Here is a 25,661-nt window from a genome sequence, read left to right as displayed (position 1 = left end):
TGATTCCAGTGGCGTTGCGAAACTTGAGCCCCCCTGCAAACTACATGTCGGGGCTCCCCACAGTCCAGACCCAGTAAGAACTGTAGGCCGCAGCCTGTGCACAGTGCCGTAGGGTCCCCCTGGAGCTCCAACGCCATCCCCCTGCACCACGGGGATGGGGGGCTATTGTTACACCACTGACTGATTCCAGACAGTGGTGAGACCCCTGCACTGGACAGTTAGTTATACCTTATTGTCTTCAGAATATTAAATAATCACAGAGTACGAATTACTGTGACCTCAGCTTGTTCTAAGTACACATCCCACCCATTTAAGCTCTAATTTTCGCATGAGGTAAATTGGAAAGTTGGGACCTAGACGGAAGGTGAGGAGGATGTCAGTGGGGAATGAAGACTGCGAGCCAGCAAAAAAGGAACCATAGGCAGGGGTGGGTTCCCAATCCGCATGACATTTTACTCGGCAGCTTTTCCAGGCGGGGAAATTGCGCCCAGTGATCCTGACGGGCAACCACCCCATCCTCACCCCTCAACCTACGCTTTTTTTGCTTCCTGGTCTTTCAAATTTGGTAAAACTATGTTTTATGTTATCGACACATGTTTCAGAATGCAAAATGCAGTCAGCTAAAAAGAGGGGTCTCTTGGAAGCTGCACGCACACCACCTCACCTACCTACTCAGCACGGTAAAAGTAAACACATCACTTCCGCACTGCATATACCGCGACTACAGGCAGGCGCCCGTTGTTGCCTTATGTGTCAGCCTTCTCTGTGGCCCAGTGACAGCCTCGCGCCTACAGTGCTGAAGACATTGCAGGCTGCCTGTAGCGAGCGGCGCGTGCAAAGAGCTGGGCAGCACCAAGGCGCGTGGCACGCGGCCGTACGTTCAGCACCTTTAAAGCACAGGACGGGGGGAGGCCCGGGATGTGTGCGAACAAGCTGTATGTTTAGCTCTCTGATTACCTCCAATTAGTGCAATTAAACTGTCAAATTATTTCAGGCAAGAGGAAAGAACAACTGAACTGAAGCGTGGGTCCCTGATCTCTTTCCTCTCTTTTTTTTTCCCTAGAGGGAGAGGTTGAAAAATGTGGAGCGGATCTGCTGCCTGCTGCGGAAGGTTAGTCTGACTGCGTTTGTCTCGCAGTCCGCGTCTCCTTCACTTCTTTGTTTATCTGTCGGAGCGCACTCTCCCCCCCCCCCCCCCCTTCTTCGTCTCAACCGTCTCACTTCTCTCTTATCTACGACCTTTCCATTGCTTCCTTTCTCTTCTACCTTGGCCCTATCTTCATAATTCCCCGCCTTTCCCTCGGCCGCTCTCTTTTCCTGGATAACCAGCTTTTTTTCTTTCTGTTTTAGAATTGTCCCTCACCCTCTCCTCCTTCTTTGCTTCACCTCTGCTTCTCTCCCTTCCTGTCTGTCCAATCTCTATTTCTCCCCCGCACATTACCCCGTTCTAGCTCTCCTCCACCCTCGACAGTAGGGTTTAACAAAATATTGGTGGAGGCCAGGTCACATGAGCAAACACATGTCGGGTATTATGGGGGTCGGGGTGGATGTGAGCAATCATGTTCCCAAAGGAGGCATTTAGACAAAAGATTTGAACCAATAATAGATTTGTGGAGGAACACCAATTTAGAAATTACAGACTGATGGTTGATGAATAATTCATTACAAATGGGGAGTGAGTGTGGCTAATCATCCGATTCTTTTACAGCGGACTAAAATAGCGCAGCGATTGAAGTGCAAACTGGTGGTGTAGAAGTAAAAGCATGCGCAAAAATATTATGCTTGAGACAATATGACTGCTATAAAATTAATGTATAATTTAGTAACAATCTGTAAAGCTCACTGTTCTGCTTCATATTTGTCCGCTCAGATGTAAATGCCTCCATTTTCTTAGACAGCCTCCTGCTCCATTTCTTACCCCTTCCGATTATTTCACCTATCTCTACTTCCTAAACCCCCCGCCCCCCAGATATTCATCCTATGTTATGCTTCCCTCCCGACCTCTCTCGTTTTGCTGACCTCTCTCACTTTCTTATATTTTCTCTCCATTGTTTATGATTCTGCTCTCCCGCCAAGAACAAGTGGCGCACTCTTGACATGATTGCATGTGATGGCAACCCTCGAGTTGCCCCCAGAGAGTAGTCCAGTGGGTTTCAAGGACAAAGAGGTGACGTTGAGCCATAGGGTTCGTGAAGTGGGTATAGCTGAGATGGGAGTTACCAATAGGCACGTGGAGGGCAGTATAGTAGAAAACAAAGCCCTCCAGTTCTAAATCCTTGTGTTCATGCACAAGTGCATCGTGTTAATACTCCAGTGGTGTTCCTGACGTGAGACTGCAGTGCCACTAGAAACTATTGCCAGTCCATACAGCCTTAGTTCTCGGCATCCTTGTAATTTCCAATCTGTTAAATACGTTCATTGGGTTTTGGTGCCATAACAAGGCCATTTGAGTAGGGTGCTGCTGCTGTCGCCGGTAAAGTGCTCACTTCATCCAGGGACTCTTCCAGTGCACTGACTGTCCACTAGGTGTGCAGCTCCCAAGGCCATGTGAGGCAGATCCAGTCTCATAGGATTTTTTGTTCATGCAATACCCAAGCACTAGAGTTAGGTGTCGCTACTCCACTGGGTTTTCTGTGCTCCTTCAACCATGGCCAGGACTTCTAAAAGCTGCAGACATCCTTCACTCACCCTTTGTAGGGTGACCAACCGTCCGTAAATTTCACGGACAGTCCGTAAATTGAACCTCACATCCGTGAGGATCCTTTTAACGGACCCCGTTAGTCCGTAATTTTGGCCATTACAGGGAGCAGCACTGCTCCCCTGTGAGAGGCCTCACCCCCCCCCGCCCTTGATGGGGGCGCCTCGCACTCCTCCTGGAGCACAAGAGCAGCCCCACCAGCCCATTGTATTGTATTGTATTGTAATTGCATTTATATAGCGCTTACTACCCCTGACGAGGCGTCAAAGCGCATTTTCGGCAGGAAGCACGCTACTCCGGGACCCATAGAGGATTAGTGTTGAATTAGTATATTGAAACATGCAAGTACTTTTTAAGTGGTGGATAAGGTTAGTCAGTTATTTGGATTTGGAATGATAGCAGAAGGATAGAGGAGGACAAAGGTTTGTATTAATTTATCACTTGATGACGCATTCAGGAAGCCTATAAAGGATTAGTGGTGAATTATTATGGTGAAATATGAGGTAATTTCAGTCTGTTACTTGGAGTGAGAAGGATAGCGGAGGGATAAAAGGGGAAGAATGATTTGCATTCATATAGCACCAAATGGGTGCTATATAATGGGTGCGATGGGTGTTGAATCGCTTTTCTGGCGAGTAGCACGCCACTCCGGAACCCATAAAGGATTAGTGTTGAAAATAGTATCGTATAAATATGAAGTAATTTGAGTAGAAGATATGTTATTCAGTTATTTGGGCAGTATGTTAGTATAGTTGAATATGGAATTTGAGAAGTGAACATGTTAGTCTGTTAATTTTGATTGAAAAGGATAGTGGAGGGATAAAAGAGTGAAGGATTTTTTTTGTAGGTCTTAGCAGTAGGAAGAGGCTTTTGATGAGTAAAAAGGAGTTTTGGATGGGAGGAGTCAGAGGGGAGAGTTTAGAAAGGTTTGTTTTAGGGGATCGGTGTAGTAAAAGGGTGTCATATGATGCAAGGAGGGATAGAGCAGGAGAGAGTCTAGAAAGGGTTATTTTGGCGATCATAGTAGTGGTATGGGGTTTGGGATAAATGAGAGAGTGAATGTAGAGGATATATTGATAGATGTATAGGATGAGAGATAGGGTAGTGCATTGGAAGGAGTAGAAGAAATAAGTTTGAGATGAGTCAGAAGGTTGGGCTAGAAGATAGATTTAGCGAGGTATAGGCTGAGAAATAGGCTAGTGCATTGGATATGCTAAATTAGAAGAAAGTGATAAATATATAGATCCAAAAGTACATTGAAAGTATATAACTACATAAAGGGAGTAAGTATATTTAGATTAAATATATTGATAGAGGCACAGGATGAGAAATAGGGTTTGTGAACACAAAAATGGTGGCTGGAGGTGCACTGTTTTAACACACAAGTCTTAGCACAGAGCAAAGGAGAAATTTGGAGGGAAAACAGATTTGTCACCAAGGAATGAGAGGGACAAACTACAGGGGTTGGACTGCAAATCCCACAATTCAACATGTTGAATGCAAGCAATCATGGGCAGGGAAAACCACACGTTTAAAACACAAAACAGGTGATAACATATGCAACCACAGGTAGGTAAAAACTGCAATTTTAAACTGTAACAACCACATGCAAAGACAGTAATCACAGAAAGGGATAATCGTTTTTTAAACAACTTTTGTTTTGGGAAGAGACAGCACTAGTCTGTCTCCTTACCACTTCCTGGACTCTGCTCACTGCCACCTGGGGCACAGGTATGCTGTCTGGGGTGTTACTGCATGCATTGGGCCTATTCCTGCCTCGTTCTAGGGCAGCGCATTTTGTTAGATGAAAGGAATGTGCAAACAAGCAAATGCTGCTACAGAATCCAGTTCATTCAAAGAAGCTGCGAAAAAAGTTGAAAAGAAGGGGCCCGGGCTAGAGTTCTTTCAGTCTCATCATTTTAGCAAAGTGCAGTTTCAGTATTATATTGAACAAAGCCATGATTGCTGCATTTTTATTTTATGAATCTAACAACCACTGACAAAGCCAATACTTCTGGCTTGTTGTAGGTGTAACGTTACTTGTTATTTATCTGGATACAATGACAGAAGAGGCAAAATACAAGTCCGGTGGCACACTATGCTAAACACATATTTTTAGCTTAGTTGTTTTAAGCCCCGCCCTTAATTACATCGAACACTCCCTTTTGAGAGGCGCCCCCCCCTTTTTTTCATCCCGCTTAAAGCCCTGGAAACAACACCATATCGCAGTCGCCTCACGTCCAGGCACTGTGCATCATGCATGACTCATGCCTTCCACTTTTTCAGATTGCCTATGTGCAGGGGCATAGTGAACCCTCCGCCACCCCACCCCTTGCTTTAGGAACTACAGCAAGGGTGACATTTTTGATGGGTCTCTTCTGTCTGGAACTCTGCAGGCGAAGGCTCAGCTCATTATTAATATGAAAAGGTTGGCGAGTGAGTAAGTGAACGGATTGGTGAATGGATGATTGAAAAGGTGAATAGATGGATAATGGGCCAAAGGATGGATGGTGAGTGAAAGGGTGGATGATCAGTGAGTGAAGGGGTGGATGCATGAGTGAAACGATGGATGAGTGATAGGGTCAATGGATGGATTCATGAGTGGATGAGTAGAAGGATGGGTGGATGGATGGAAGGAAGGATGGCTAAGTGAAAGAGTCAAAGGAGAGAAAAAGGGAGGATGGGTGGATGACTGAAAAGGTGAATTGGTGGAAGGATGAGTGACTGCATGGATGAGTAAGTGAAAGGATAGCTGGATGGGTGAAAGGGTAAATGGCTGGATGGAAGAGTAGATGGATTAGTGTACGGATGGATAGGGTGAAAAGGTGGATGGATGGATGAGTGAAAGTGTGGATGGAGGGATGGATGAGTGAAATGATGGCTGGAAGGATACACAATGGATAGGTTTGCAAATGGATGAATATATTTGGATATAAATGGGATTACTTATATACTATTGCACGACCTACTTTGATGTGTCTGTAAAACCTACCTTTTGTCCCGAATATTTGTCCTGAATTTTGACCCCCTGTCCTGAATTTTTGTCCTGAATTTTGACCCTTTGTCCTGAATTTTTACACTCACCATCCTGAATTTGCACCCATGACAGTTGGTCACCCTAACCCTTTGGTGTCTTTTTGGATCAAACACTAAAACCCTAGCAGGTCAAAAGACACAATTGTAACCATTTGTATCTTTTACATAACATTTGTTCTTACTTATGTCATTTCACTGGCTTGTTGTTTTTAGCCCTTTCGATGCTGATGACGAGCTGGGCTCGTCATGGTGCACAGTGGTCGTGTGCTGATGACGAGCCCAGCTCGTCATAAAACAATGAAATAGAACAATCTCCAGCACAGGAGGGGAATTGCCTTAGCAGCGAAGGTGTTAAAACCCAACCTAATGGTACTGAATGCAGACTGGATTGATTTTACAGTCAAGCACTGGACACTGTGAAGTTCAATCAAGTTTCTTTCTTGATTACCAGAGTAAAGGGTGCCTTCTCTCATTAACCATAGTACCTACCTTCTCTTAACATACTCATGAAAGGCAACAAAATGTCTTCTTAATAGGGTCCTAGTCAGGAGGAAAAAGCCACAATCTTGATAGCTTTTGATTGAAGATGATGAATTGACATTTGCATTGGAAAGCAAGGCAACACACCTACCCTGATATAGAATTAAAAAAGAGCCCATTAGATCTTTCAAGAGTGGAATCCAGGCAGCAATCCACCTAGAAAGTAGAGTAAACATCAAGAGAAAAAACAATTGTTGCAAAGCGGGCGATGAAAGTCAAAGGAACAAATGTGATGTGACACATCCACATTTTATCAACAGCGCCTTATATGGTCTGGAGAAGAATTTACATAACAAGAAACAGATAAACGCCATCTGGGATAGGGAACTTCAGGAGCCAATCTGGAAAAGCCTCCATCTCGGAAAGAATGATCATTTTGGGAGGGGGTACACTGCCGGCGGCGCGATCAGCGCTCTAGTTTATTGACGCTGGGCGAGCATAAAGACAGGCTCTTCCCAGGTGAGCGCCCTTAACATCTTGATTCATAGCGCTCTAGGAAGGACTTTGTGCTCACAGCATATTACTGCAACTCTGCTCTGTTTAATTCTTTTTTAATTGTCCCGTTTTTGCCTATTTTGTTTTGGTTCTTAGTTTACCTTTTTCCCCTGCTTTTACTTGAGGCCATCCGCAGACTTGCACGGCTGTCACGCTTACCTCCACTCTAATTGTGAGAACACCGCGTTATCGCGGGTCCCTTGCCCACTGTCTCGTTTGTGGTGGCCATTTTGGGAGGGGGTACACTGCCGGCGACGCGGTCAGCGCTCTAGTTTATTGACGCTGGGCGAACATAAAGCCAGCCATGCTGACGCGCAGCGTCATCACGCAGCGTCATCGCCGGAACGTCGCCGGAGTCTCGCCAGAGTTAAGCCCTTCTGTGCCCGTCCGGGCCCAGACGGGCATAGGGCGCATTACTCTGCCCAGCTCGACCGGACTCACGGATCCTACTCGCAGGTACTCCAGTAACACTTTACTTTCGCTACGCGTTCCTAGAGACCCTAGTTGCGGCTACCAATGGCAGACGGTGTCCCCTTTAAGAACGGCTCCTCAAGTTGCTCCGGTAGTTCGTCAAAAGATCGCATTCAAATTTCTATGGCTCTGCTTAATTGCAGGTCATTGCCCTGTCACGCCACGGAAATTAATTCGTTGATTCTGGACCACAGCTTAGACGCCTTGTTTCTTACTGAAACTTGGCTGACCTCTTGCTCAGGACCTGATATTGTCCAAGCCCTTCCTCCTGGATATCTTATGTTTCATTTAGATAGGCCGGTCGGGAGAGGGGGAGGAGTGGCCATTTTGTACAGAGATAAATTTACGTGTAAAGCCTTAGATAGCGGTATTGATAACTGTGAAGGCTGTCAATTCTCGCTACTTATCTCTCCCACCATTTCTATTGCGGGCCTTCTCGTCTATCGGCCTCCTGCAGCGATAGGGAATTTCACTGATTCTTTTCTCGAGTCGGTTATACAATTAGCCGCCGCGTCTTCCAACTTTATAGTCCTTGGGGACCTCAACCTGCATTTTGAAGATCAGAGCGATGCAGTGGCGAGAGACCTACGAGGCATGTTGGGAGCACTTGATCTGCAGCTCGTTAACATCGGAGCTACCCACAACAAGGGTCACCAGTTGGATGTGGCTTTCTCTAATTCAGAGAACCTACAGGCCCTGCCGCCCCTGGCGCTTCCTTGGACAGACCATTGCCTAGTCCCCCTTAGGTGGCAGTTGGAGAAGGGGAGAGATCCTGTACCCAGACGGTATACATTTGAGCGGCTATGGTCTAGGCTGCCAGTGGACAGCTGGGCGGTTGAGTTGGCGAGAACCTGTCCCCCCCCTGTCTCTGACCCAATTACAGCCGACCAGCACGTGGAAAATTGGCTGACTAGTTCCCTTGATCTAATAATACCGAAAAAGAAAAGGCCCACCAGGGAAAGAAGAACTGGTTCTGCTCCCTGGTACACTCCTGAACTTAGGTGTCTGAGAACAATCTGTAAAAGATTGGAACGGGCATGGAGGAGAGAGTGGAATGAAGAGAGCCGGCAAGACTATAAGGTAGCCATGAAGAAATACAAAGTCGCTTTGAAGGACGCTAAAATTAGCTACTTCAGTGACAGGATTGATAGGGCGAGTAACTCCTCAGGGGAATCCTTTAAAATCTTTAAGGATCTCCTGAAGGCTCCGGTCTCTCCAGTCGTGCATGGTAACCCTCAGGAAAAATGTGAGGAGTTGGCAGACTTCTTTCACTCTAAAATAGAGAAGATCTTGTCCTCTTTGCCGGTGACGTCACAGAATTTGGAGGTGGGTTTTGGCTCAGTAACATGCCCTTTTGAGCTGTCCTCCTTTGGCCCTTTTACGGAGGAAGAGTTGTAAAAGTCCTGAAAGTGATGAAGAGTGGGTCGCCTAGTGACCCGGTGTCTATGAAATGGCTCAAACAAGTGGCCAACATTCTTTCCACCCCGCTTACGGACCTTATCATTCTTTCCCTCTCTCAGGGTACGGTGCCCCAGAGTTGGAAAAAAGCAGTTGTTAAAGCACTGCTGAAAAAACCGGGCTTAGATCCTTCCAATTTGGCCAATTTAAGGCCCATTTCACTTTTGCTCGGGTTTTCCAAAATTGCAGAAAAATTGGTCAATCGCCAGCTCTCACACCATCTTGAATCCCATCGTTTGTTGGGAGACTCCCAGACTGGCTTTCGCCCTGGTCAGGGGACGGACACGGCCTTATTGGCAGTGGTGGAGGAAGCAAGGAGCATTCTTGATTCAGGGGGGTCAGTGGCAGTGATCCTCCTGGACTTGAGTGCTGCCTTTGACACCGTTAGTCATCAGGTGCTCCTCCAACGTCTGTCAGAGGTGGGCATTACGGGAATGGCCCTGAAGTGGCTTGAGTCCTTCCTCTCAGACCGTTTCTATCAAGTCTGGGAAGGGGCAGAGCAGTCAACCTCGTTCCCTCTTCAAGGTGGAGTCCCCCAGGGCTCATCTTTGAGCCCTACTTTATTTAATGTTTATATGACTCCACTTGAAAGAGTGGTCTCCCCTTCAGGTGTGAAGATCATCAGCTACGCTGATGATACTCAGCTGGTAGTAGGTCTCACCCAGTTGGCAGAACGACCTGAGGTTCTCCACGACTGTCTTGCCAATGTACATCGGTGGATGTCCCACTCTGCTTTGAAGCTCAATGGAGAAAAAACTGAGCTGATGTTGCTTGGCAAATCCAGGCCTTCACTCATAGCCAGTTGTTGGCCCTGGTCCTTGGGCGTTCCACCATCTCCTAAGAAGGAGATCAAGAGCTTAGGAGTATGGTTGGAAGAAGATCTGTCCTTGAGGACACACGCCAGGAAGACAGCGGGGATTTGTTTTGGCCTGCCGCGGTCAGCTCGCAAGGTGTTACCGTTGCTCCCTGATTCATCAAGGAAACTTCTGATCCATGGTCTTATTTTGTCTAGACTCAATTATGGGAACGCATTGTTCCTCGGTGCCCCGGAGTCGACTTTTAAGACCCTCCAACAGGTTCAGAATGCAGCCGCTAGACTGCTGATGATGGTCCCTAGGAGACAATCAGCTGCTCCGGCCTTGAGAGCTCTTCACTGGCTCCCTGTTAAGGAGCGGGTGAAATTCAAGTCCTTATGCACTGCACACAAAATCCTGCATGGTAGGGGCCCCTCCATTTTGATTAATATGGCACGCCCATATAAGTCCACACGGGCTCTTCACTCTGACCAAAAACACCTGCTTCAGTCAGCCAGAGTTAAAAGAGCTCGTTCGGGTGGCCGGCGTTTCTCGGTGCAAGTGGCGGCAGTGTGGAACTCTCTGCCCCTTAAGATACGCTTAGAGCCTAACATCCTGCACTTTAGGAAACTCCTTAAGACCCATCTGTTTCCGGTGTAGTGGCTGAGTTTGAGTCTTTTTCCTTCGCTGTGTCCAGCGCCGGGATGCCCCTGGGTAACTGAGCGCTTTATAAATTTCACAATAATAATAATAATAATTACATATAAGGTTAGCCACGCCTACATCTCCAGAGATATGGCATGTTGCAGGCATGAGAAAAAGACCCCCACATCTGCCATCCTTCTTCCTATGCAAGCTTCACTATCCAAATTCCGCCCTTCATGACTGGTACTTCAGGGAAGCCGCAGAACACTCCTCATGGCAACTGTGGCAGCGGATATACCAGTGCAGTCTGAGCGGTGAAGGCAGAGCCACCTCCAGTGCACTGAGAACAGGGATCAAAGATGGCTGCCTTACCAGCCACTAAGCAGCAAGCAGGAATGCACTGCATTCTCATAACTGTAGGTCGCTGCCTCTGATAAACTCCTGGCACTGATAAAACGCTTTGATGTTTAAGATATTGGTTATACTTGTATGAAGATCTGGGTTAGTATAAGTATGTTTTTGCATCATTATGCCACTCTCATATTATTTGCTGTATGTTTCTATCTTTAAAAACCCTGACTTGTCAAGTATAGAGAGATATACCCTCATCTTTCCCTCATGTATGTAGAAAACTGTTGCAATACTTTTTTATCATTTTATTTCTGTACAACAATCTTTGATGCTAAGCACCCCAGTGCCCCTTACTGGGCGTGGACCATGCTATTTTAAAAACTGGTGCACAGACAGAATATCAAGTTTAAAATGTCGACATCGAGTTTTAAATATTGTGATAGAGAAATATCGACAGGAAGAATATCGTGGTCAAGAATATCGACTTGCAGGTAAGAAATATTGTTTTTGGAAATATCAAAGTTGTTAATATCGTTTGCAAAAATATAGTTGTTTAAAATATCGACGTTTTAATGAATGTTATGTATTTAGTATTCATTTTAAAAGTATGCGATCCATTTTTTTGTATGAGAATTTGTTTTGTTTTTTAATATATGCGTTACATTTTTAGTCATTATTAATTTTATCTTGATTACATTTTGCGATTTTAAGTTCTGTAGCGGGTTGTGGGTTTAAAGGGGAAAAGGGTAGGAAGTAATTTAATTATAATAAATTAATCATTATTTTTTATGTATGTGTTTATTTAATTTAGACATAGGGGCCCATTAGGATGTCGGGCGGATCGCCACCGCCATGCAGGTGGTGGCGATCCGCCCGACATCCGTCACCGGCCGCCACCCATTTCCCCCGCCATATTACAATGGTGGGGGGACCGCGGCGGACGTAAACACTATCCGCCGCTTTTCCGCCCCGGTCGCCTTGCGGCCGGGCGGAAAAGGGTTCATATGGCTGGCGGTGTCTTTCAGAGACCACCAGCCATATTAGGATGGCCAGGATCAGGTGCCTTTCCATGGCGGCAATGCCGCCACGGAAAGTCATGCAGTCTTCACTTTGGGGGCCCTGTGGACCCCCATGGTGAAGGCGAAGGTGGCGGTGCACATGGGAGTTACCTGTGGTACCCCCCTGCATTTGCATACGCAATGCGGCAGGCACCGCGCGGTGCCTGCCGCTTTGTGTATGCAAATGAAACAAAAGCATTTATAGCATTGCGGCGCGTGCTGGTGGGAAAACCGCCCGCCGCAATGTTATAAATGCATGATGCACCCGTCACTGTGGTGGGCGCATCATAATATGCTAGGCGGGACCGCTCCACAGCTCGGGGGCGGTCTCGTTTTCCGCGAGGATGGCGGGTGGGCAAAGTCCGCCCGCCATCCTAATGGGGGCTATAGTGTTAATTGTGGGGATTAATTTATTATTAATTACTAATATTAATTAATTGGCAATTGTGTTAATTTTGTCATTTTTTAGGAGCGGTTTTTGGGTTTATAGGGGAATAGGGTGGGAAGTAATTTAATTATAATACACACATTAATATTTTTATTTATTAATATTTATTAATATTTATTAAATGTATATTTTTATAGTGTTAACTGTGGGAGTTACTGTATTATAAATATTAATTGGTTATTAATTATTATGAATTAATTAATTTGTAAATAATGTTGTTAATTGTGAATTTATTTTCTTAGGAGTGGGTGGTGGGGTTTATAGCCGAATAGGCTGTGAAGTAATTTATTTATGTGCGGGACTTATAGTGGTAAAGGGTGGGAAGTACATTCTTTTAAATTAATAAGTTGTTAATTGATATTAATTTATTATTGTAAAATTAGTTATGGAAATTGTGTAATGTTTTTAGGTGTGAGTTGTGGTGTTTATTGGAGTATAAGCTGGTGAGTAATTTTTGTTTGATTAATTAATAATTAGTTATGTTAATTTATCAATTGATAAATATTTATGGTGAGGGTTTATTGTTAATTTATGTGTGTTTTGTTTTTATAGGAGTAACGTTTGGGGAGTAAAATAATTTTTGTTTTACATTTTTTAAAATGAATAACATTTTTTTAATTGAAAATTAATTATGTTAATTATGAAGGTAGAGAAGAAAAAAATGTGATTTGTTAATTTTGTGGTGCTATAGGGTAGGAGATACAAAATATTATATTTATGGAATAAATAATGTTTTTGTTTATAAAAGCTTTCTATTAAAAATAGTTTTTTGTTTTTAAATTATTTCTGAAATGTATAATAATCTTTTTAATTATTTGTTAGATCTTATTAAAATTTTAATCTGTTTCTATCTTTTGTAATATTTAAAACTTTTATATGTTTTATTTTTTTGTTTTTAAAAACCTTTTGTGTTTTTGTTGTTAATTTGTTTTGAATTTTGAACTGATTTCGGTGCAAATATTAATTTTAACCCCTCTGCTATACAACACTTTCCCTACTGTTGTACAAACTGGAGTGGGAATAGTCATGTTTACCTCTACGCTATCCAGCACTTTCCATACTGTTGCACTCACTGGAGTGGGAATAGTACGCTTTACTCCTCCGCTATGCAACACTTTACCTACTGATGCACTCAATGGAGTGCAAAATGTAACTTTAAAGACTATTAAATATTTACATTTTAAATTTATAATATAATGGTTTTGTATTAGATTTTATTTATTTTATTTTATAAGTGTGTGTAAATATATATATGTATTTGTACATTTTTATATATCTATAACATTATAAAATAAATTAAAACTAATAGTTCATTGTTTTGTTTTAAAGGAAATATATATATTTTATATATGTATGTTTAAATATTTGTTAAATTACATTTATTTTTATTATATTTGTTAAAATGTATATTAAATCTAACTAATTTTTCAAGCTAATTTTAATATTTAATATATTTAACATTCATTTTTATTACATTTAAAAAATCGATATATTGCACATCTCTATTATTTACATCAATATTTTTGTTTGAATATTTTTGACTGATATTTTTGCATCAATATTTGTGTATGGGGGTATTTGGGGAATCGATATTCTATCAGTGAACCTTAAAAACGAATAAATGAATGCTAAATAAAAACGACCTTTAGTTGTGGAAACCTTTTCGAAACCTATCTGATGGTCCGACCACTCTCAGGACCTTCAGAAATGCATGCACCAGCTATCAGATGTTAAATTATTTTTGTTACTAGATCTCTTTTCCGTCTTTATTGTATTTTCTTGTTGCATTTGCAGTGTTCTGCTGCCTATGGATTATATCCATGCTGTATAAATACGTATATACACTGTATAAAGTACAGCGTGCCACAATAATCCACTCATTGAAAATAAGTGAAACAAATTTCCAAACAAAACATCACTATAAATTCCCATATGATTGAAAAGAAGGCTCCAGAACAATCCCACCACCTATCTTCAGTGGGATAAGAGGCAATTTTACTCCTGATTCCCTTAGCATTTCCTAATTTTCCGCTGGAAGTTGACCTGCAAGCTCCAATTCCTTCATGCAGATGAATCTCAACCGATCCGCTCAGTTAACACATATCTTGTAATTTCGCTGGGGCCAGTGGTATTTCGTCTATACCCTGCTCTTGTTTCCCTGCATGATCTTTACCCATCCACACAGGTAAGAACTACACAGGTAAGTATATCCAATGGGTATTCACATTTATCACACACCCGTAACCATAGAGTACTTTACATTAAAAAATAATATATTTTAAGTAATAGAAAAAAAAGGTTAACAAATTGGGTAAAGATATATGGCAGCAAGGGCAATTTTAGGGTATAGGGATAGGTAGAGATGACGTTAGGTAAGGATGATATTAGGGTTAAGGGTTTGGTAGAGGAAAAGAGGAGTAAGGGTGATTTCAGGGTGAATGGGGGGGGTGGAAGTAAATGGAGGTAACTGATTTTAGAGTTAAGGGGTGGGTAGTGGTAAAGAAGGTAACATTAATTTTAGGGCTAAGAGGTTGGTAGTGGAAAGGGAAAGTAGGGGTGATTTTAGGGTTAAGCAATGGATAGAGGTGATTTTAGAGATTAGGGTGGGTAGAGGTAAAGAGGTTAATGATTTTTTAGGGTTCAGGAGTGGGTAGAGGTAAAGGAAGTAAGGCTTTTGATTGGTTATGGGGCAGGGAGAAGTAAAGGGAGGTAAGCGTGATTATAAGGTGTTGGAGAGTAGAGGTAAATGGACGTAAGGGCAATTTGAGGGTTTAGGGGTGGGTAGAAGTAAAGAGAAGTATGATTATGGGGTTAAGGAGTGGGTAAATGTAAAGAGGAAATACCTATTTTAGGTTTCAGGGGTGAGCATTGGCAAAGGGTGGTAAGGGGGCTTTAGAGAAAAAGGGAATGTTTAGCCCTAGAACAGGGAAAAAAGTGTGTGTAGTGTGTGTATATATATATATATATATATATATATATATATATATATATATATATATATATATATATATATATTCAACAAGAACAGCGTTTCCACTCCTTCCTTTTTTATTTTTATTTTTTTATTTTTATTGAAGGTTCATTGCAATATACATCTTAAGCAATTGAGTAAACACAAATAGAGCATTAAAACCAGATATGTACATAAGACGACATAAATAGATAAATTATTCCAAATAGATAAAAGTTCAATTCATAATAATAATGATAAGTGGCTGGAATACAATTAGGGCAATTAAATACAGATACAATGTTAACATTTAGTCAAGCTCTGTTCATAAAATGGTTCTGTCTTCCCTCCAATTCAGAATAGGCGCCCATATACGTCTTCCCATCTCGCGTTTTTTAGCTCCTTTAAATTCATATAGACAGGACTCAATATTATGAATGCCAAGAAGTCTCGATAGCCACATTTGAAAGGAGGGGGCGTTTTCATCTTTCCAATTTGCAGTGATCAGTATTCGCATAACCGCTACTGACAGAAAGACAAGGGCTTCCTCATCTTTTTCAAGACCCAGTTTTGAATCCGTGCCTATTAATACCAATGTCGGGGATAGATCGATCTTATGACCTAGCAGCCCCTCCCAAAATTTGGTTATCTCCTCCTTAAGAGGGGCCAATCTAACACATGTGACAAACATATGAATTATGTCCGCTTGATGTTAGCCACATCTAGGGCAGCAATCGTCCTGCCTGACACCCCACTCAAATAATTTTGTCGGGGTATGATACAGCTTAAATATTGTCTTAAAGTGCTGAGCCCGTAGATTTGAGGTCCGAAAGAGCTTTTTATTCAGTTCTATAGAGAGATCAAGATCGACATCGGGGTTGTTCAATTTCCTGGCCCAACCGCTCTCCGTTTTCTCGATGTCATCTTGAATCTTATCTATTAGTAAATTATATATTGTTTTAACCTTTCTGCAGTCTCTGTCCAATACCTCCAGTACAGTAATATCTATTTTGGGCTTTAATTTAGGTCTTAGGCCTCGTAAAGTGCGGGCTATTTGTTCATATAAAAGCCAATGAGTACGTGGAATGTTATATAACTTTTGCAGGTCCTCAAACCCTCTGATCTTATCTCCCTCCATTACATCTTCAATACTCTTAACCCCCATTCGCTTCCATTCCTGGAGACTCCTATCTGACCTTAATTGTGGAAAAAGACATGAATTTGCCAGGAGGAGATATGAGTTTACTTTAGGGGCTTTAAAATGTTTCAAGATGGTTTTCCACAGAGACCAGGCCCCTAATAAGGTCTTAAAGCGTGCCTTTTTATAAAACCTGTGCTCAACTTCGCGGAGCAAAAGTCCCGTGGCGTTTTTTCCTAGCAACATTTCATAAAATGGGGATGGACCTTGAGTCCCAAGATTGAGGTTCCCCTCGACAGAGTTATTAATTTGGAGTAATATAGGCATTTGAATTAAAAGGCAAGACCAGTGGTATAGTCTAAGATTTGGAAGTGTCATACCACCCCTTTCCCTTGGCAATGACATGAGATTAGTAGAACGTCTGATCTTGCCATAATGCCATATGAATTTTATAAAGACGGATTCCAATTTGTTCAATATTTTATCCTCTATCAGAAGGGGAGTCGCCCTAAATAGGTACACGATTCAGAAAAGGGGGGTGGTGATGAACAGAGTGTCTGAATTGAGCAGACCACTCTTACCCAGTCCAAAGATCAGGGCTTGATCCATCACCGTTATTTATCTCACTGCCCCATCCCAGCTCAGAACCTGGCTATATGCAAATCAGTCTGTCCCTGGCCCAGTGCATCATGGGAACAGGGCAGACTAAACTACCAAGCCAATTCTTTACCAGAAAGGAGACAAGCTACCGGGGACCGGTTTCCTGCATTTCAGCCGTCTTCGGCCCGGCTTGCTTGAATCCTGATGGAGCAGTGAGAAAGGGACTCATGTCTGAGTATACCCTGCCACACCTATAGTGGCCAAAAACGATTCAGAAAAGGGGGTGGTGATGAACAGAGTGTCTGAATTGAGCAGACCACTCTTACCCAGTCCAAAGATCAGGGCTTGATCCATCACCGTTATTTATCTCACTGCCCCATCCCAGCTCAGAACCTGGCTATATGCAAATCAGTCTGTCCCTGGCCCAGTGCATCATGGGAACAGGGCAGACTAAACTACCAAGCCAATTCTTTACCAGAAAGGAGACAAGCTACCGGGGACCGGTTTCTGGCATTTCAGCCGTCTTCGGCCCGGCTTGCTTGAATCCTGATGGAGCAGTGAGAAAGGGACTCATGTCTGAGTATACCCTGCCACACCTATAGTGGCCAAAAACGATTCAGAAAAGGGGGTGGTGATGAACAGAGTGTCTGAATTGAGCAGACCACTCTTACCCAGTCCAAAGATCAGGGCTTGATCCATCACCGTTATTTATCTCACTGCCCCATCCCAGCTCAGAACCTGGCTATATGCAAATCAGTCTGTCCCTGGCCCAGTGCATCATGGGAACAGGGCAGACTAAACTACCGAGCCAATTCTTTACCAGAAAGGAGACAAGCTACCGGGGACCGGTTTCTGGCATTTCAGCCGTCTTCGGCCCGGCTTGCTTGAATCCTGATGGAGCAGTGAGAAAGGGACTCATGTCTGAGTATACCCTGCCACACCTATAGTGGCCAAAAACGATTCAGAAAAGGGGGTGGTGATGAACAGAGTGTCTGAATTGAGCAGACCACTCTTACCCAGTCCAAAGATCAGGGCTTGATCCATCACCGTTATTTATCTCACTGCCCCATCCCAGCTCAGAACCTGGCTATATGCAAATCAGTCTGTCCCTGGCCCAGTGCATCATGGGAACAGGGCAGACTAAACTACCAAGCCAATTCTTTACCAGAAAGGAGACAAGCTACCGGGGACTGGTTTCTGGCATTTCAGCCGTCTTCGGCCCGGCTTGCTTGAATCCTGATGGAGCAGTGAGAAAGGGACTCATGTCTGAGTATACCCTGCCACACCTATAGTGGCCAAAAACGATTCAGAAAAGGGGGTGGTGATGAACAGAGTGTCTGAATTGAGCAGACCACTCTTACCCAGTCCAAAGATCAGGGCTTGATCCATCACCGTTATTTATCTCACTGCCCCATCCCAGCTCAGAACCTGGCTATATGCAAATCAGTCTGTCCCTGGCCCAGTGCATCATGGGAACAGGGCAGACTAAACTACCAAGCCAATTCTTTACCAGAAAGAAGACAAGCTACCGGGGACCGGTTTCTGGCATTTCAGCCATCTTCGGCCTGGCTTGCTTGAATCCTGATGGAGCAGTGAGAAAGGGACTCATGTCGGAGTATACCCTGCCACACCTATAGTGGCCAAAAACGATTCAGAAAAGGGGGTGGTGATGAACAGAGTGTCTGAATTGAGCAGACCACTCTTACCCAGTCCAAAGATCAGGGCTTGATCCATCACCGTTATTTATCTCACTGCCCCATCCCAGCTCAGAACCTGGCTATATGCAAATCAGTCTGTCCCTGGCCCAGTGCATCATGGGAACAGGGCAGACTAAACTACCAAGCCAATTCTTTACCAGAAAGGAGACAAGCTACCGGGGACCGGTTTCTGGCATTTCAGCCGTCTTCGGCCCGGCTTGCTTGAATCCTGATGGAGCAGTGAGAAAGGGACTCATGTCTGAGTATACCCTGCCACACCTATAGTGGCCAAAAACGATTCAGAAAAGGGGTGGTGATGAACAGAGTGTCTGAATTGAGCAGACCACTCTTACCCAGTCCAAAGATCAGGGCTTGATCCATCACCGTTATTTATCTCACTGCCCCATCCCAGCTCAGAACCTGGCTATATGCAAATCAGTCTGTCCCTGGCCCAGTGCATCATGGGAACAGGGCAGACTAAACTACCAAGCCAATTCTTTACCAGAAAGGAGACAAGCTACCGGGGACCGGTTTCTGGCATTTCAGCCGTCTTCGGCCCGGCTTGCTTGAATCCTGATGGAGCAGTGAGAAAGGGACTCATGTCTGAGTATACCCTGCCACACCTATAGTGGCCAAAAACGATTCAGAAAAGGGGGTGGTGATGAACAGAGTGTCTGAATTGAGCAGACCACTCTTACCCAGTCCAAAGATCAGGGCTTGATCCATCACCGTTATTTATCTCACCACCCCTTGTTGTAAATATCTAAATAGGTACAGGACTTTTGGAAACATTGCCATCTTTATAGCGTTTACCCTACCGACCAGAGAGAGATGCAAAACATCAATTCTTCTCAGTTCTGTCTCTATGTTTTTAATTAATGGGAGATCATTTTCTTCTACTATTTTTTCCACCGATGCATTAATTTTTACCCCTAGATAGACCGCAAAATCCACAAAACGGGACTCAGACTTTACAATATTTTTTTAACAGATTATTTGAGTCTTGGATTCGTTTAGGAGGTACCCAGAGCTCAGTCCAAAGGTCTTTGCAATTTCTACCAAAATGGGTAAAGTCTGTTGGGGGTCCGTTGTAATTATGGCTAGGTCATCGGCATATGCTAAAAATTTATTTGTATATCCGTTAAAAATCACAGGGGGAATATTTGGGTTCTCTAGTGTTTTCTGGATGAGGGGATCGATATATTTAGAGAACAAAATAGGGGAGCAGGGACAGCCCTGACGTCTCCCTCTCTTTATAGAGAATATATTTGACTTTTCCCCATAGCCACGACTCTCGCGATCTGGTCCATATACATGGCTCTAAGTGCCCTGATGACTTTCGCCCCAAATCCTCTACCTGCCAATATCCCCCAGAGAAAGCCCCAATCAACACGATCAAAAGCTTTCTCTGCATCCAGCAGGATCATGACAATCTCCCCCCCCCCGTGGCAGTCTGGGCGTCAAACAGACTTATAGCTCTACAAGTATTGTCGGTTGTCCCCCGGCCAGGGACAAACCCGTGCTGCCACGGGGAGACGAGGTCGCCAATGATCCTGCCCAGCCGCTTAGCCCAGATCTTTGAGTAGAGCTTAGTGTCGGCATTAATCAGGGATATCGGCCGATATGAGCCAGGCTTCTCTGCCGGCTTGCCTTTCTTATGAAAAATTACAATGTTCGTTTCCTTCCATGAATCAGGCACAACACCGGAGTACAGGATACCATTAAATAGTACATGTAGTAAATGGTACAATCTCACGCTCTATGGCCTTGTACATTTCCAGGGGTATCTCGTCTGGGCCAGCAGCTTTGCCTCGAGCTAATTCCCGCAGGGCAGACAACACTTCAGCATAGGATATATCTTTATCGAGGTCCATTCTAGTTAACTCTTTCAAACACGGGCCGTTATCTGGGTAATTTTGCCCTTGCTTTTTCCCATTATTTCCCACATCATATAGTTCTTTATAAAAATTATGAAATACTTTTAAAACATCCTTGGTTTCTGTGTATGTGTTACCATTTTCGTCAATACGTGCAATGTGGTTTTTTGACTTTTCTTGTCTTAACCGAAGTGCGAGGGCTCTACCCGCTTGCTCTCCTGTTTCATACCTCTTTACTCTAGATGTTTGAAAGTCCCTTACTGCCCTTTGTGTTACTTCCTTCTGTATATTCGCTTTAATGGTCAGCAAGACATTATGGCTTTCATCACCATCTCCTCCAGTGGCGATAACTGCGATATGTTGTGCTTCCGCAATGGAGAGTTTACCCATAAGTTTCTCTACCTCCATCCTATCCTCCCTTCTGAGTCTTGAAGAGCAGCTAATCGTCTCACCTCTCAGCGCAGCTTTCAAAGCCTCCCAGACCCCATTCCGTGATGCACTGTACCTGTTTGCTGCAAAGTATTCTTCCGCCCACTTATTCATATGATCGACAAACCTATCATCTGCTAACAATCGTCTTTCAAAAGACCAAGAGGTTTTAGTTCTCTCCCCTCTTCCCAAGTCATAAATAAGCAGCAGGGGGTTGTGGTCAGAAAGCACTCTTGGGAGTTTGATGATCTCAACCTTCTCTATTTCTGTGTTAGATATCAGGATATAGTCTAATTTTGAATATTTCTGAGCCGGATTTGAGAAATATGTATATCCTGGGTTCTGGGGTTCTTTTGTTTGCCATACATCTAACAACCCGTGTGATCTAATGAGAACCTTGACAGATCTAAAAACTCTGGGTTTTCGTCCTTCATATGATGTACTATTACCCCAGTCTATGGAAATATTGAGGTCTCCTGTAACCACCAGGGGAGTAGGCCAGCCGGCCAACTCTGTTTCCAAATAGTCAAAGATTTCAGGATCATCATCATTTGACCCATAGATTACACAGATTGAGAAACCTAACTCCATTTCAACAATTGCCTATCTACCATTGCAGTCGGTTCTCACTTTTTTTGGCCTTGCCCAAGGTGGTTTTTGCTAGTATGGCAACTCCTCTAACCATTGACGATTGGGTTGAGCAAGCGACTAATTCAAAACCCCTTAAAAATAGTAGATTCCTCTTAGCCCACGGAAGGTGAGTTTCCTGGAGGCATAAAATATCTATTCTATGATATTTCACCAAGTATTCTAGTCGCTGTCTTTTCTTCAAGTCATTTAGACCAGCCACATTCAGTGTACAAATTCTAATGCTCGTCATCTATTTGGACACAATTACCTGCGATGAAAAACATACTGGATATTTCTTTTAACCTTATTTGCTCTCTTTGATCTATTTCCATATTGCAATATTTCCTTCTTTTCTTGATTTCCACCCCCCCACACCTCCTCCCCTCCACCCTCTCCCCTCCTAGCAACCTCCCCCCATCATCCCTCCGTCCTCCGTCCCCACCCCAAGCCCTTCACCCCCCGACCTCCCTACTCTGTGAGGCGCTCAGATCTGTCTGAGCGTGTGATGGAATGCGGTGCTTTCAATGAAAGTCTGCCATGACATACCAGCAAACCGTGACAAAACAATAGAGCTCAAAATAAGTGCTAATTAACACAAAACAAAAGTGACTATCAGTGACAACCAATATTCCCAGCACACAGCTAACCAGCTAGTCGGCCCATCGTCTTTAAACCAGTAAGACAAAGAGTATATTTCAGTCAAAATCAATGTCTTCTGTTAATTTCCGATAGAATCTAGATACTCCTTTGCCTTGATCTCAGAGGAGAAAAACAATGCTCTCCCTTCATTAATGATTTTTAATTGATTGCGCAGGGTTTATTAAGAATGCTTGCATCTTTTTGTCCTGAAAAGGTTTAATCAAGTTCCTTAAGCGCCAGTGTCTTTCTACCGTCGTATGGCAGAAATCAGGTCTCACGAAGAAAGAGAACCCCTCGCCATCACGTTTTGTGTTTGGTTTTGCCAAATCGGATATTGCTTGTCTTAGGTAAAAATTTCCCAAGAATATCAAAATCGCCCTGGGTTTATCCCCTGCTTTCATGCCCCTTTTGACTCTGAAGGGGGTGCGATGAACTCTCTGTACTTCTCTTGACCAGTCCCAATCCTTAAGTTCTGGAAAAGCCTGCTCGAGGAGTTTTAACACGAATAACCTTATGTCCGACCCTTCTGACCCCTCTGGAATTCCCAGGACTCTCAGGTTGTTTCTACGGAGCCTGTTCTCCATTGAATATCAACAACCTGAGAGCTTTGAGCATTAACTTTCGCCACAGCGACCTCGACCTCTGCTTCTGTAGAGACAATCCTGTCCTTCAAATTTGATACTCTATCTCCTGTGTTGGTGCAGGCCTTAGATAGTTTCCTGACAACCCCCCTCATTTTTCTCATAGCTGCCTGCGATTTGCGGCTTTCTTGGCGTGTCTCCTCTCTATGAGCTAGGATCTCTTGATGGATTGTCTCTTATAAAGATATCTGTGTTCTCTCAATGCTCGGGCTGTCCTGAGATGTTTTATGATCCCAACTAAGTTCACACCGTGGGTCTTTCTGGCCCTTAGTTGAATCTACTGCTGTCTTCCTTGCCGTTGCAGGGTGTTCTGATTCGAGATCACTGTCTGAATCCCCCAGGGAGCTGCAATCGCCCTCCTCGTCCTCCTCCTCCGACCATTCCAAGCCATCAGAGTCTGAGAAGAAAGCCTCATTTTGAGCTGCGTCCGTACCTGTCGCACCAATTTCAAACATCTCTCCCCCATCTGATGACCCCTGCTCCTTATCGCTGACTATCAGGCTGTCTTTATTATTTTGTATCAGTACCTGTAGTTTAGCCTGTTTTATCTCTTGTCTAGGGTGCTCAGATGTAGTCCCGTTGGACACAGCTTGATCCTTACTGAGGTTGCAGTGGTCTTCCCCTTCTTAGAGCCTCTCAGGAGCCACAGCTTCATTATCAGCTTCATTATCTAATTTCGAATTAGTGCTCTCACAGCTCATTTTTTGTGGTGTTTCAGATAGTTCTAAGGCAACATCTGTTTTTTTTTCAGGTAATTCAGGAGCCCCGCCTGCTGTCTCGAGCCCCTTCTCCTTACCAGCTTTTCTTAGCATTTCAGCTATTGAGACAGCAACTTGGCGGGTCCGGGTTTGCGGTTGCTTCTCCTTTGGGCTCTCCGGTGTTTGGTCTCCATTCACCTTGCTTGTGCCACCTTCCCAGGGGAGATTTTTCCTTTTTGCATTCGCTTTAGAACTTGCATTGATTTTCGGAGCCATACTTGCCTCGTAAACAGCCCTGGACCTCCGTCGTCTAAACAGTCCTTCAGACGCTGACCGCTTCGGGCGTTCCAAGCCTCTCTCCAACCTCGGCAGTGTTCTCCGAGTCGGGCTCCTCCCTCCCAGGAAGCCGCGGCGGCGTCTAGCACCGAGAGAGCCAAGAGAGAGAGCCAGCAGGGTATCCACCAGTTCCCGCAACACATGAATCGCCGAGCTGCGACACGACAGCGCGGCTAACATCCCCTCTGAAACACACCTCCAATTCACCAGATCCACGGGAATCGGCAGGAAAGGTGAGGGGCTGGTCGGGATTTCTCGGTTGTCATCTGGGGTCCCTTTCGCTCAATTCAGCCGGCAGCTTCATCTAAGCACCGCTTCAGCTCCGTCTAGGCAGCCACCATCTTGCCTCAGGCCAATACAGTGGAAGCTCATGTTAGGGGTGTGGAAAATCCTGTAAAACGTATAAACAGACATTGCATTCCAAATATGTATAACATCAAATATAGCACATGTGGATGCTGCAGGTGATTTAATTCACTACAGCCAAGATGCCCCACAGGCTTGTGTATTTGGAGTTCTATGTATATGGAATGCAATGTCTGTTATATTCCATTTGCAATTGTTCGCAATTAGAAGACGCCACATGCCACACATGACGTTTGCTTCACCCTTTTAATTCGGGAAACAACAGCCAACTGGAAGTGAGTCTTTCAGTTAAAACTTGCGCCAAATCGTGCCATACGCGTTTTGAGATTCCTTCTCTTCTTCATTGGCTTAGCATCTTGGGGGAAAGGAACAGTGAACACAGTTCTTACAGGTGTGGTTTATTCCGCTATTGCCTCAGTGGGCGTGTCTTACTGAGAATGCTGGATCTCGTAGTCCCGGTAAATCTCACTATATATATATATATATATATATATATATATATATATATATATTCACTGAAAAAACCATAGGTTATAGACCATATATAGTTGGGAATTAGCTTTTACAAAACCTTGAAAATTCACTGAAAAAACCACAGGTTATAGACCATATATAGTTAGGGATTAGCATTTACAAAACCTTAATTTACTCGCACAAAACCATTGAAATTCGCATATATAGTTAGTTGCACTAACTATATATCGCGCACCCGCAATCCACTGCTGATGATGTCACATATTACATAATTCATGACATGGTCAGTGACATCATTGATGACATCTCAAATGACATCACTGATGACATCACTGATGACATTATCCAGTGACTGTATGTTTCTGTAGAGTTAAAATATGTCTTACATATTGAAGAATGAGTGGATGTATAAGTGTCTGGATGAAGGATTTAGTAGGTGCATGACTGACTGTATGAGTGAGTGATTAGATGTGTCTCACTGAGTGCATGGGTTAGTGACTAAACTGTCTTAATTTGTACATCATTATGTCTGTTGTTCTGTAAACTGCTGCATGTGTTGATCAGTAGCTATATGAGTAACTATATGGGTTATTGATTGGTTGCCCAAGTATTTGTATGGGAGACTGAGTGTGTGTGTATGGGTGGCTGGGAGGTGTGTGACTCTGTGCATAGATGTGTGAACAGTTGATTCACTAGATGTATGTGTTCAAAAGTGCATGTGGAATTAGCTGTATGGGCGGTTGACTGTGTGCATGAGTGTATTGGTGAGTGAATTGATATCTCAGTGCTACATGTCAAAGTAAGTACATATGTAAAACACAGTACATGTGAGAGTTCATAAATAACTGTGCATAAGAGCCAGTGAATGTGTGAGTGGCTGTTTGGATCATTGTAAACTTGTATCAAGGATTGTATAAGAGAGTAAATATGTGTTAGTATATGTTTGAATAAGTAAGGTGTGTATAACTGTATAGTTGAGGAAATGGATGTGTGATTGATTTTTTGCATGACTGACTAGGTGTGTGAGTAACTCCATGGATGAGTGACAGTCTGTGAGTGTCGGTTTACACTGATTGTATCTAAGGTTATATTAGAGTCTGAAGAGGTTCATCGTATTATCACATGAATGATGTCATCAGTGATGTGATAAGTAATGTCAAATGAGATGTCATCAGTGATGTCATTTGAGATG

At 43.7% G+C, this 25,661-nt stretch overlaps 1 protein-coding gene across 1 annotated transcript in view; it reads left to right on the top strand.

Annotated features, from left to right (window-relative positions):
- Nucleotides 1–25,661, top strand: part of LOC147668745 (protein cornichon homolog 2) — a 624,799-nt gene that overhangs the window by 193,942 nt on the left and 405,196 nt on the right. Inside the window, exon 2 of the mRNA XM_086948463.1 lies at nt 1,064–1,111. The gene's annotated coding sequence lies outside the window, so the exon portion shown is untranslated. The remainder of the gene's footprint in view (nt 1–1,063; nt 1,112–25,661) is intronic.

Source organism: Lissotriton vulgaris, unplaced genomic scaffold (assembly GCF_964263255.1).
Source record: "Lissotriton vulgaris unplaced genomic scaffold, aLisVul1.2 SCAFFOLD_221, whole genome shotgun sequence".
In the NCBI taxonomy this organism is placed as follows: Eukaryota; Metazoa; Chordata; class Amphibia; order Caudata; family Salamandridae; genus Lissotriton; species Lissotriton vulgaris.
Note: the sequence above shows the minus strand (reverse complement) of the source record. Positions and strands in the feature narration are given on the sequence as shown.